General features: G+C 41.5%; 1 protein-coding gene across 6 annotated transcripts in view; it reads right to left on the bottom strand.

Moving 5' to 3' along the window:
* The window catches only part of ZNF536 (zinc finger protein 536), a 479,395-nt gene extending 466,012 nt beyond the window's left edge, over positions 1–13,383 (bottom strand). For 5 of the 6 annotated variants that reach the window (XM_089539948.1, XM_089539953.1, XM_089539951.1 and 2 more), the window contains exon 1: positions 13,120–13,383. The gene's annotated coding sequence lies outside the window, so the exon portion shown is untranslated. Of the gene's footprint in view, positions 1–7,809; positions 7,923–9,714; positions 9,738–13,119 lie in introns of those variants that run through there. The other variant, XM_089539949.1, reaches the window with a different exon arrangement.
* Positions 13,384–13,677: the final 294 nt, after the last annotated feature.

The raw sequence follows: 13,677 nt of genomic DNA, 5'->3' as shown, positions 1-13,677 counted from the left end.
AAATGGAAGCAGAGAAGATGTCTGAACACATGGTTGAGTAATTTTTCACCATACAAGTAAGCCAAATGGTATGCTTCACCATAAAGCCTTCTGAGACCTTAGCATTATTAATATGCTAAAGAAGCAGCTCTTGTGAAAAGATCAGGACTTGGGATGGGTGACATAACAGCTTCACTTGCATGCCTAGCTTCACTAACATTCCAGTATCCCTTCTGTGCCAGAAGCATTTGATATACGTTTAGCTTGTTTACATTTACTTATTTCAACTTCCTTCAATTGCTACTATTACATATATCTATACAAGAACCACTTGCTCCATGTAAAGAGCCACATTGCAACAGCAACAGAAGCAGGAGGCCCACAATAAATCTGCACATTTAATTTTTTTTAAAAAAGCAAATACTTGCAATTTGTATGAGAATACCCAATGCCAAGCCACAAGTCATGGTCATATTACATTTCTTCTTAGAGTGCCACTGTGCAACTATTTTCTATGAGACCACAATGCCACTAAAAATGCTTTAACAAATGGTGCACGTTTTCATACTTTCAAAGAGTATACAAGGCAGAGAGTGTTGTTTTTTTAAGGATCTGGAAAAATTAGCAGTGTAACAAGCTTTTACAGGCCATTCAAACTTGTTATAAACCCAGAGAGATCCATGGACTTTGGACAGGCTGTAAATATTATTCCAAAGAAAGCAACTATACCCTAATTTCTGTCTCAGTTCAGCTGTGCCAAAAATATACTACCATGATCAAACTAGAGGGAACAATGTCAGTAACAGAGACTGGAATCCAGGCAGGAGGAGCACAGTGGTAGTGTAAAAATAGTGATGCAAGCTTGTACTTTCTCAGAAGTTGTTTAAGTGACTTCCTTGGTACAGTTAACCATTTCACATGTGCACACAGAGTGACCTCCTTTACTTTGGGGGTTTGGGGTACTGGGATAATTGACTACTGCATGGGCAACTACCTGTGTGATTCTGGCATCCAGCATATCTATGCCGGTTAAACTAAAAATGCACAGAATCTTAGACAAAATATTTGTGACCAAATTACAGTGGCAAACAAGAGCAATATAATAGTACAGTATGACTACTGTACTATACACCAGTGTGGTGTAGTGGTTTGAGTGTTGGCCTATGATTCTGGAGACCAGGGTTTGATTGCCTCAAGAGAAGGCAATGGCAAACCTCTGAACAAACCTCTTGCCAAGAAAATCCCATGATAGGTTCACTTTAGGATCCCCATAAGTCGAAATGATTTGAAGGCTCACAACAACGGATGACCCCTATATCCATGGACGTCTGTTCCCATGATTACCATGGATAAGTAAAACCACAGTAAACAGCTAACACTGTATTTCTGACAGAGGTTGACCACATTTTAAGTAGTGGTTGGTTGAAGGACATACAGGTGCCTAGAGAGGAGATCTCTCTATGCATCCTGAGGTCCTCCAGTGTGACTCAATGTTCACCTGCAAGAACTTGACCAGAGTCATGCTGGAGGATGTAAAGATGCTTACAGAGACCTTTTTTTCCAGATTCAGGTCTGGGAAACCATAGTTACCAGTCCCACAGATACAGGGGTCATACTGCATTAGTAATTACTAGTAATATATGACCATAGTAAAAATATACAATACTGGACCTGAATTGATTCTCTCATGGGCCACTCCCATTCTGCATTATATTCTCAGGGCTTAGTCCATGTTTTATACATAGTGCACAGCCTTCAAGCACTAGTAAGAACCTGGAACTGCTGAAGAATCCAGTATGCCTGCTGAGCTTTTTAATACAATTTAATACAAACTTATGGAAAAATCTTATATTCCCTCAGTACATACATTTTGAATGTTATTTAACTGCTTAAAGCAGTCAAAGTAAAGATATTCTGTAAATTATAAGGACTTGAATATTAAAGAAAATGCTTCATTTAGGTATGAAAGCCATTCATCTGAAGATTGAAAACAGCATGGATGCTTAGAATAAGTGTAACAGCACAAACACACATTCTAACTATTTGTACTAATGGAGGAATCCTTAATACCCTAAAGGCAGCAGATCCCATCTGATCTTATAAGCTAAGCAGGGTCAGCCCTAGTTAGTACTTGGATGGGAGACCACCAATGAATACCAGGTGCTGCAGGTCATATTTCAGTGGAAGGAAATGGCCAAACCATCTCTGAGTATTCTTTGCATGAGAAAACCTATGAAATTCACTGGGTCGCCATAAATCGACAGGTGACTTGGAGGTATATATTAAAGGAGGATTAAAATCTGCATCAATCCCCAAATTCTCCACCAGTTTAAATCAATTTTCATTGTGCTCCAAACAGAAATTCCATTGCCTTGTTCCAGGAGTGGGTAGCATTTTCATGTGAATATCATACTGATGGATGGAGAAGCCTTCAGCAGTCACATTATTGGCTGGGCCAGTTGTGGTAGATAACACCACAACTGGTAGGAGACAGGCCATACAACCACAACTTTCCCCTCTCACAAACTCCAGATGCCTTTCCTGTAGACATGAAATGACATCTCCCTCCCAATTCATAGCCAGGACACACCATCTCCCCTACATACTTTCCCTTTTTGTATTCATAAACATACACCTACATATACACAAAGGGGCATCCATGAATATTCCCCCTTCTCATGCTAGGAAACTTCATTTTTAAAAATCCAATTTTCACACAAGAGACTTTTTAAAATAAACTTTGGGAGCATGGAAGAATCCAGGCCCCTCAGTGCTAACTAATGTTTTTTGCTGCCATATTCCTTATGGCCGAGCCAGTGAATACGGATGCTCAAACATCATCTTATAAAGCTTTAAAAAGTTCATTGTTTCTGAATAGTGATGAGTTGGGTAAATAAGAGAGCACCCAAAATACTGTTCCCTCACATGGCCAGATTCACTGAAGTTTTACATCATGCAACATGTAACAGGAACTGTGTCTAAGAACAAGGATGGAAATGATAAAATAAAAATACCTTTGAGAAGGCCACAGGACTATGCAAAAATTAAGCCCCTTAAAGTCTGTTATTCACTGAGAAAGTTAAGGATATGTTTAATTTATTCTTTATAAATGCACATAACTTTCCTTTACACCCACAATAGATACTTCAGTGAGTCTGTTCTTTGCAAATTTTGCTCCCCGCTGAGTTCTTCCAGTTAACATTTCCAACAACAATTCCACAAACATACACATACATACACACCCAAATGTCATCTTGCTCATTTTCTTTTCCATTTGGTGGATCCAATAACAAAATTTAAATCCTCTACACACTCTTCAGTCAAAACTCCCTAAGCTGATGACTACAAGGTTGTGGAGAGTCATCCAGTAAGTACTCAAACCCATGGGAACTTTAAATGTACATTCCTCAAACACATATTATAGGCTACTTCTGAAAGGGAAGGAAGTCTCCAGAGCAAACTGTGACAAGACTTTATGAACCTGCTGCTCAAAGGGGGTAAAAGCACAGATTCTGCTATGCATGTCCAAGCCATCTAAAGTGATTCCTTGGAGCCCAGCCATAATACTTTAATTTACAATACTCAGGAACAGATTCGGGTGCAGCTTCTTTATAAGCTGTGCCACTTCTTATGGACAGAGTCAGTGGCTCTTATATTCCAGGAATGGATTTCTTCAACTGTCCCAGCAGTGTCATGTATCTCCTCTGTTTTTAGCTTCCCCACCTTAAAAAGGAGTAATACCTTCTCTGCTTTTCAAGGAGTGTTTAATCTTGGACACTTTCAATTTTCCAGCATACCACAAAAGTCCCACCCCGCCCCGATTTGGTCTTAAACCATTTAAGTTCTCAGATGTGGAGTTGGAACATTACAACTTAACTCACACAACTTGCTTCTTCCCCACTGACTGCAACCAGAGCTGTTCCCTAAGCATCAAATATAAGAGAAGACTTTGAAATGCATATTTTCTTTGTACATTTACATGGCTAAAGTTACAGAAAAGCAACCATGGTAATGTTAAGCATTATTAATGTTTGCCACTGCAGCCTTGATAGCCTTTGCTGTCACAAAGACCTAGCACAATGGGCGACGATGTGGATTTTACAATGTTAGTCTCTTTTATGAAAGGGGGGAAAAACATGTTATTCTCCTTTGGTTGAAAGCCTCTGACAGACGATCATGAACGCAGTTATACACTATGAAATACAAGGGGTCAGATTCTGAAACTGCTGGGGCTGTTTTTGCGTCATGTTCTTGATTTGTGTTTCAGCCCTAGTCATGTTATGACAAAACTGTTTATCTGTTATGTGGCCCTTTCTGACTTTAAAAAACATAGCTCTTTGCAAAGCCAATTTTGTTCCATTTATCTTTAAAAATTTAGCAAGTCTAAGCACGCTTTCTATGGAACAAGCCTTATTTCACACTGTGGAACCTACTTCTGAGTAAAGGGAAAAGATGAACACAGATCACTAGAACTACATTTACCCTCCCCAAATCTAACCTTTGCAGAGTATCTAATTAGTAAGCAAATCAAGATGCTGAATTCTACATGACTTTGGCTTCTAGAATCATCAGGTTGTAAATCCTCTATTAGAACTTTAGTATTTAGGCACTGATATCGTAGAGCAATATAACAATTTTTTCATCTATACCCAAAGATGTATTATCAGCTTTAATGTTGATCACTGAGAGAAATGAAAAAGATGCTACATTTCTTGTGGTTACCTCTGCCACTTTTTCTCATTCTAGCAAGGCTCTGGCACATTATTTTTCCCGCTGAGATATGAAGAATAGACAGATGACATCAATTCATTCCAAGAGGACCATCAAACATCCACCAGATCAGAAATGGTTTTGAGACCAAGGTCTGATCCTCAGTAATGCAATCTACTGTTTAAAGTTTGATTTTTCGTTTTTGTGTCCAGAACCATGCATCTAACAGAACTTGCAACTTTAACTGGTGTCCTCTAAAGTTGTGTACTTTTACACAGACCCATTTTTAGAGTCTACAAATCTCTTTCAGCAAGTTTAGTTAAAGACAGATATCATCAAAAGGATTCTGTTCACGCAAGTATGGTATTCCGATTTTTTAAAAAAATCTTTCAGAAAGATATGTTCTATGTTTCTGCTTTGCTGTTTCTGTCTTGATAAGAAATTTCTAAAATGAGCTCTAAAAGCTATTTTTAAGATGGTAGCAAGAATCTAAGAATCAAGATTTTTTTTGTATAAATAAACTGTAGTTTAAAATATAATCTGTTTTTATTCTTAACTAATCCTAGGTGAAGCTATTCAGGTGCCAGGAAGATCATATCAAACAGGTATTTCTTTTACTTCACCAATAATAAGAAATCAGGCTGGTGGTGTTTTTTAAAGGAATGCTCCTTATTCAGAGTTGAAAAAATAATTGAGCTTCTTCTCATATCTTTCTCTTTACAAAGTTCATATAAATTGAGCTCAATGCTTTTCTATTGCAAGCACTCCAAAGACACCTGTGTGCAATCCGCAGCCCATTTTAAGCAAAAGACAACATTCAGAGAAGGGTAAGAAGGAATGGATGGAGAACCAGGGTGAGTGAGTGGGTAGAGAATGAGTATCTTATGTTTCACTTGAGGAAAACTTCTGCTTCTTTAAGGAAAAGTATAGCTCATATTAATGCCCTATTGGCATGAATAGGTTATTCTAATATCAATGCCCCGGTCACCTTAGGTTCTCATTGTATGTAAACAATCTAATGTGTCACCTCTCATTCCAGCAATTTCTCATCTCAATATTGCAGAAAGCTAAAGCAATCATACGGATGCTGCAACTTCTACATTTCTTGTTATCTGTGGGGTTACACTATGGCATCTAGTATGTCTACAAATGCTACAGCATTTCATTAGATCTCTAGCAAAGACAACTGTGAGTAAGTTGCTGATCAGTACTGGATCTCAAAAAGTTACACATCCTGAAATAATATAGACTTGCCCCCTTGCTATACTGGATATATATATAATCACCAATGTACTTAAATAATTCTTCCATGACAAATTCTATCTTTTTACATAATTTCTGGAAAAAAGCTGCCTTTGGATAGAGATAACTGTGGATAACCTATGGCAGGTCTGTCATAAGTGCATACCTCTTTCAAAAGCAACGGTGTTTAGCACTACATAGGACTATAATGCAAACAGCAAATAAAAAGAACACCTCAGTTATCGAATAAAATTTAGAACAATGACTGTTTTATCATTACGAACTTGGAAAAGGGAGCATATATCCGTAAGCATTCAATGGAGAGGGGGAAATGCCTGCAGAATTTAAACCACAAACTGATTTTCTTTGAGACATTAAGATATACAGACAAACTAACTTTACAGGTATGTGTCAAAGTGCAGGGAACGTCTATTTCTAGTTCTCTAGAGGCAGTTCGTTTCTGAACATTGCATTAAAAGGGGCAAAATATGATAGAGTATACATTGTAAGGTAATTACAGAATATAAACAAAAGGATCAAAAAGGGAAAAAATACTTCTGTGTTCTTCAAATCTAATTCCATCTTAAATGAAAATGAAGGTTATCCACCTAAATGTAAGATTAGGGCCCAATTAGTAGTTATGCCAGGTACCCTTAAAGCAACTTGAAGTTAACATGAACTTGGGGTGCTCAGCACTGCACTCCTAATATTTTTTGGTTGGTTTTAATAGAAGTTGTAGTTCAGGACAGATATATTGTAAAATACCATGAGGAGACTGAAGTGCTGTTGCATTTGCGAGTCTAAAGCTTGAGAGCTCTCTCTTCATAGGGGAAAGAAGAAGTTAATTCATAGGGCACATAAGGCTTGCAATTGTCAAAGAGCAGACATGTCAATGCTATCATTATCAGGCAGATCGGCCAAGCGTTTAATGGTAGAATCTGGAGACATACACTTTCCACTATCGGAATGACATCATAACTAAAACAGCCTGCAGCATGGAAGGGACACGCAACAACACAACACTTGTCACTTTTAACACTTTTGATTCCCTCTAACTATTGCATCACAGCCCTCCTCCCCCTTTAAAAATGTACTCTTAATGTTCTCAAGTGCATTGTTCGGGTTGACTTCTTAAAAATCATTCCCCCCCTCCCAAATTAGACTTGTGTAACAGCACCACTTGGAGAAATGGACAGAATTTTAAAACCAGCCACTTTGCTAGAAATAGATGTCAGCTATTCACAAGCGTACATCAAGATCTGAGACATTTCTCATTACTCTAGTGATCTTCCCTCTTGACTACTGTAAGAGGGTGAGGTGAAAGAAGAAGACATAAAATTAGAAATCAGCCCTCTATATTTTTGATTAAGTGCGATGCAACTCAGGGTTCCCCCTCTGCCTCATTTTATATCTAGAAATGGTACAGATGATCACATAACTCTTACTGACTTACAGATAAAACAACCCTTTGAGCAACTCAGCTCCTTAGGAACTATTGAAAGATGACAAGCATTCTGAGCAATACGCCTCAACTTCTGCTAACAGCAACAACTATGCACAGCAGCAATCTTTCCCAAAACTACGGTGTGGTTAGGCATCCTATTTTCTCTATACACAAACAGCACGATACTATCACACCAGATATACCCAATTATTGTTAAGAAAACCCCACTTTGCACAATATTCATAAGGAAAGAGGGGGAAGTTAAGGAGGCAAAACCATAAATGGACAACCCCCTCCCAGGCTCCTTCTTTTTTAAACAAATCCCACAACTAAGAAGCAGCCCAAGAGACCCCCACCGTGAATTACAGATCCAATCCAAAGCTCTTTGCCTTTTATCAGCGCAACCTATTCATGTACTTTTGCAGGTCACTTACTTTTCAGTTATGCTTGAACCCTGAATAATCATGAAGATCGAAGCAGCTGGGTTGGAGGGACTTCTAGAGCCTTTTTTTTAAGTTTGTTTTGGTTTGCAAATAGGTTGCTTTCACTGGAATCAAAAAAATCCAAATTATGCAAATCTGCTCCCAGATAGGTAGTGAATATTCAATCGGACGGTCATAATAGAAATACTTCTTCCCAACAGCCCTGGAGAGGGCAGATTTAGGAAGCAACATCACCAGGGCGGTTTGGTCCTTGTTGAAGCATCCTGAAGTTAAAGACAGCTATCAATGTCTACCACTCACTCACTCATTCAGGTTTCTTGTTCAACATTCAACCATCCAGGAGGAGGAGAGATGAGGGGAGGGCAGTGGTCCTTGCTTGATCTTTGGCTCACTTCAGGAGCCTTTCTTGCCAAAGTCAATGCACCAAGAGGAAAAGGACGGAAGGGAATCGGTTCCACAAAAGACAACAGAAGCCGGTGGAAAGGGATTTAAAATATAGTGGCTAATATTAAACTAAGCAAGGAGACAGGCTCTTCTCCCAAAGCTTGGATGTGCAGAGGCGTTCGTCCAAAAGAAATATATATTATTTGGGAAGAGAGAGGAAAGGGAGCTCAGTGCAGCCAGCTTTCCTTATTTTCAGCCCTGACTGAGCCCAAAGAAGGCTCCTGAAACTTAATTATGACACTTAAAATAAGCTCACAGAGAGAGAGAGTGAAAGAGAGAGAAACGCAAAGCCAGAGATCAGCTCAGCAAAGACGGCCCCTGTTGGAATGATTTTAAACTGCACAGAAGAGAGAGAAGAGGAGGAGGAAATACACACATACAGACACACACACACACACACACACACACACAACCAGCTTGGAAAGTGGATCCCATGTCCCCTTACCAGGCAGAGAGAGCCTTTCTCCAGAGCATCTTTCGCCTCCTGTCTGTCTGTCTCTCATGAGCTTTTACGCACGGTTTGGGCATATTTTGGGAAGCCTGGCAAGGCAAAGCAAGGCAAACTTCCCATCATAGGGACTTACACACACACACACACACACACACAGTTCCCTTGTTCTGCCAAAGTGAAAAGGATGGGCTCACAACTCACGTCTCCGCCTAGACACCACCACAGACATAACAAGAAGATCTCCCTCAACAAAAACCAAACCAAAGCTTCCAAAGGGGCACCCACCTTTTTCCCTCCATGTAGGAAAAAGAAAAGAAAAAGAACATTTAAAGCCTCCATCCTCGGATTTTCTGGTGGGTTTGTTGACATTTTTTTTTATTTTAAGACTGGTTGGCACCTACCGAAAGGATCAAGAAGGCACAAGGACCCAATTCAGATCAGGTTTGGAAACTTTTCTCATAAAGGGAAAGCCCGCAGGAGGAGCCTTTCTCTCACCATCTTGGCCAGTACTACTGCTGGTTTTTTTTTAACAATAGTAATTTATTGAAAGTTTCCCAAGCTCCCCAAAGTCCCTTCCCACCGGCTTTTTCTTCCTCCCCCCCCCCCCCCGCTTTCTCCTCTTGAGTGCTTTAAACAGAAGCAGAAACCCTGCTGCAACAGATGGGAGCGCAAAGGGCTGGGATTCCTCCTCCTTTCAGCATTTTCTCAGTGGCATCGGATATATTTATATATCTGTGTGTGTGTCCCCTCTAAAGAACTTCCCAGGGGTGCTGAAAAATCTCTCTGCCTGTGTTCATCCCAACAAACCTGTGCCCAGTTTGGGCCAGATCCCTGCCACTTTCCCACCTCTCCAAAAGAAGTGGGGCTGCTTCAAGGCACAACCACCTTCACAACTTTCCACCACACACTTCCTCACCCCCAACAAAGACAAGATCGTGGTGACAATATTTGCAAAAAAGACTCTTTCCTCCCCCCATTCCCCCCCCCTTTTTTTTTTAAACCTGTTACTTAAGGTCGGGTCTCCAATCTGCCCGGGCATCTCTGCCTTCTTGGCAGGTGCCTGCTTCTGCTTTTGGAGGAGGGGGGAGTTTCAGGCTGGCTTCTCCCTCTCATCCCCCATCCCTTCCCTCCTTTGCCCCCACCCCAGTTTCGCCCAAAGCCTTTGGGATCCCCTTGAAATCCACTTGCAAAGCCATGCCCCCCTCCCGCCTCCAGCGCAGACGCCAAAACGTTACCTCCCCAGCCTTAAGCCCGCTGGCGCTTAGTCCTAATGAAGAGGTCGAGGAGAAGCAGCACAAAATGGCAGGGCTCTCCCTCTTTCTCTCTCGCTTTCCCTCTCTTTCTCGCTCTCTCTGGAAGGCAAGAGGCCACTGCCCAAGCTTTGACACATGCCCCTCGCCGGAGGAACCCACACTTGAGAGAGAAACGAAAGAATGGGAAAGAAAACTCAAATTGAGAGAGAAAGGGAGCGCAAGGTTGTTGCTGCTGCTGCTATTGTTGTTATTGTTGTTTTGCAAAATTAAAATATGATGGATTTCAGAAACCCACATATAGCCCAGGAGTGGGGGGGGGGGGAGAGACTTTGCAAAACTTTCTATTGCACCCATGGTTTCTATCTCATATATGTAGAATATATATATAGAAAAGTTTCTAAGCAACTTAGGTGCCCAGCTCAGAACTGGAGGGAGAGGGGTTGTCTCTCTCTCTCTCTCTGCCTTTATCAAAAGATATTGGAAGTCTTCCCTTCCTTCTCTCTCTCCCCTCCCCAAGCCCTTTTCTTATTTCATCTATTGGGTTTGGAGGGGGGAGAGAAGAAAGGGAAGACTTCCACCAGCTTCCCCCCCCACACACACACACACACACAAGGCAGAGAGAGATTCTCTCTCCTTCCAGTTCTGAGCTGGGCACCTAAATTGCTTAGAAACTTTTCTTTAGGTTATATATATATATGTGTGTGTGTGTGTGTGTGTGTGTGTGTATCCCCTAAAGAAAAGTTTCTAAGCAACTAAGGTGTCCAGAGGAATTCTCTCTGCCTTTATAAAAAGCTGGTGGAAGTATTTCCTTTCTTTTCTTTCCCCTTCTCATCTATATAAGTTTCTAAGCATCTTAGGTGCCCAGCTCAGAACTGGAGAGAGAGGGATTCTTTCTCTGCCTTTTTTTAAAGCTGGTAGACGTCTCCCCTTTCTTCTCTCTCTCCTCCCCAAACCCTTTTCTCTTCTCATCCATATGATACACACACACACACACACACACACACACACACATAAAGAAAAGTTTCTAAAGCAACTTAGGTGCCCAGCTCAGGAGAGAGAGTCTTTCTCTGCCTTTATAAAAAGCTGGTGGAAGTTTTCCCTTCCTTCTCTTTCCCCTCCCAAACCCTTTTTTCCTCTCATCTACATATCTGTATATAATACCTAAAGAGAAGTTTCTAAGCAACTTAGGTGCCCAGATCAGAACTGGAAAGAGAGGGGTTCTCTCTCTCTCTCTGCCTTTAAAAAACAGACGTTGGAAGTCTCTTCTCTTCCATAGATAGATAGATAGATAGATAGATAGAGAGAGAGAGAGAATGAGAGAGAGAGAGAGAGTTCTTTTCCCTCCAGTTCTGAGCTGGGCATCCAAGTTGCTTATACACACACACCCCTAAAGAAAACTTTCTAAGCAACTTGGGTGCCCAGCTCAAAACTGGAGGGAGAGGAATTCTCTCTCTGCCTTTTTTTTTTTAAAAAAAAAAGCTGGTGGAAGTCTTCCCTTCCTTCTCTCCCCCCTCAAACCCTTTCCTCCTCTCATGCCCCCCCTCCCAAAGCCTTGAAAGTACTGGATTTTTAAAAAGGGGAGGGCACCCAAAGAAGCCAAAGCTTGCCTTGGTTTGCCCTCTCTCTCCGTTGTGTCTCTCAGTCCCTCCTCGCCTTTCCCTCCAGGCGAAGTTCTATAGCGCCATGCAATGGCCCCTTTACTCCTCTCATTCTTTTTCTTGTTTGCTCCCTTGACAGCCTTTGCTTTGCAAACGTCACTGGCTATGGATATTTAATTATACTGTATTTTTTATTTTGTCTTTTGGAATAATCACTCAAACCTCCTTGAGCTGGTGCAAAAAAAGAGAGAGAGAATTAAAATGTTTTGGTTTTTAAAAAGAGGCTTCCCAAAGTCACTTTGGGCTACCTTTCGCCTGTGCGCCTTTGGCTTCCAAAACAAAACAACTCCGATCCCTTCACTCACTCTTCCTCATATATATATATATATATATATATATATCTCCCCAAAATAAAGAAAGAAAACATCTCTATGGACAGAAAGCCTTTCCTTTTGGATCCCCCCTTTCCTTATTTGTTTGGGGATTTAAATCAAGAGAAAGGAAAACAAAACAAAACAACTCCGGTGCGTAAAAAGGAAGCGTTGGATTCAATGGAGAATGAAGGCATGGATTGACTGGATCATTTGCTAGGAAAATAATAATAATAATAATAATAATAATAATAATAAAGATGGGGGGCAGAGAGAGAGAAATAAAGTGACTTGGGGGGGGGGGCAGAGAGAGAGCGAGAGAGAGAAATAGTGGCCAAAGCAAACTCTCCCCATCAGACCAGGTTTCCAAAATCTTGGCTCGCCTTCCAAAGGGACTTGCGGAGAGGATAGGAGAGGAGAGAGAGAGAGAGGGAAGGTGGCCAGTTAGTTGCATCTCTGGCTTTTTTGGGGGAAGGGAGACAACCTTCCCCCTCCCCTTTTTATTTTTAATAATTATTATTATTATTCCCTTTCCTTGATAGCGATCGGCCAAGACGTTCCCGGCTCTTTCAGCTTGGACTCCCCCTCTCTGGTAGGTGGAAATGCATTGTACCATTTGGAGAGAGAGGGAGGGAGGGAAAGGAGAAGAAGAAGAAGAGAGAGACCCCCCCCCCCCTTCTCTCTCTCTCTCTCTCTCTCTCTCTCCATTGTCGTCTTAGCATAATTCACCCAGGAACCAGATAGGTCTTGCGGCATTTAGCTTTGATGAGCCCAACAAAATGCTGGATGGAATCATCTACAAAGAATGGGGCTGCCATCGTCCATTTTCTTCCCCCCTCCCTCCCCCTCCTTGCCTTTAAAAGAGAGGAAAGGAGATATTTGTTCAAAAGCAACCCTTGGACAGCAATCTTTTGGGCATGACCTTGAGCCCATGCGAACCCAGCCCTGCATCATGCCCCACTTGAAAAGCCCACCCTCCCATCCAAACCTGTCGTTTTCTTTTCCTTCCACCCCCCCCCCCCTTTGAAAACAAATCTGAAGATCTTTAAAAATATATACATCTCCTATTTAGGGAGGGAAAAAATTCACACACAAAAAGGAGGGAGTGATGGAGAGAGGGAAAGGAGGAGGAGGAGGGAAAGGGAAAGGGAAAGGGGGGGGGATTTAAAAGCCTGGCTTCTTACCTGCCCTGGAAACTATTTCATCAAGTCTGGCTCTTTGGGAAACTCCAGGGGGAAAGCTCGGTGGCCGGCTGGATCGCGCAGCATCAGTCCAAAAAGGAGCTTTTCTTCCCCAGCGCTTAAGAGAAAGTAATCAACGATAAAGTGACGTTGATCTGCACTGTAACCTTGTGGCGTATTTAATGTAAATAAGCAGTTATGTTGCCAATCGCAGGCATGCAAACACAGAAAGGTCTTCAGCGTTGCATTTTGATGCTTTCCATTAAGGCTGACTTTATTTACATACACTATTTAGGGGAGGAAAAGAAAGGAGGGGGGGAAGAGAGAGAGAGAGAGAAAAGGAAGGAAAGGATGGGGAGGAGAAGAGTGAGAGAGAGAGAGGAGAGAGAGATCATGATGGTAGGAAGACAATACTAGTGCCAAATGATTATGAAAATATGATTTTAATTAATCACGTAGTAGGCAAGGAAATTAGCATACGGTAATTAAACTTCCAGGGGAAGGGGGGAGGAGGAAAAGAAAAGGAGGAAAGAAAGAAAGGAGGGGGAAAATGCCATGAAG

Source organism: Sceloporus occidentalis, unplaced genomic scaffold (genome assembly GCF_023333645.1).
Source record: "Sceloporus occidentalis isolate IW3139 unplaced genomic scaffold, rSceOcc1.0.p SCAF_10, whole genome shotgun sequence".
Classification (NCBI taxonomy): Eukaryota; Metazoa; Chordata; class Lepidosauria; order Squamata; family Phrynosomatidae; genus Sceloporus; species Sceloporus occidentalis.
The sequence above is the reverse complement of the archived record's forward strand: the minus strand, read 5'-3'. Positions and strand labels throughout refer to the sequence as shown.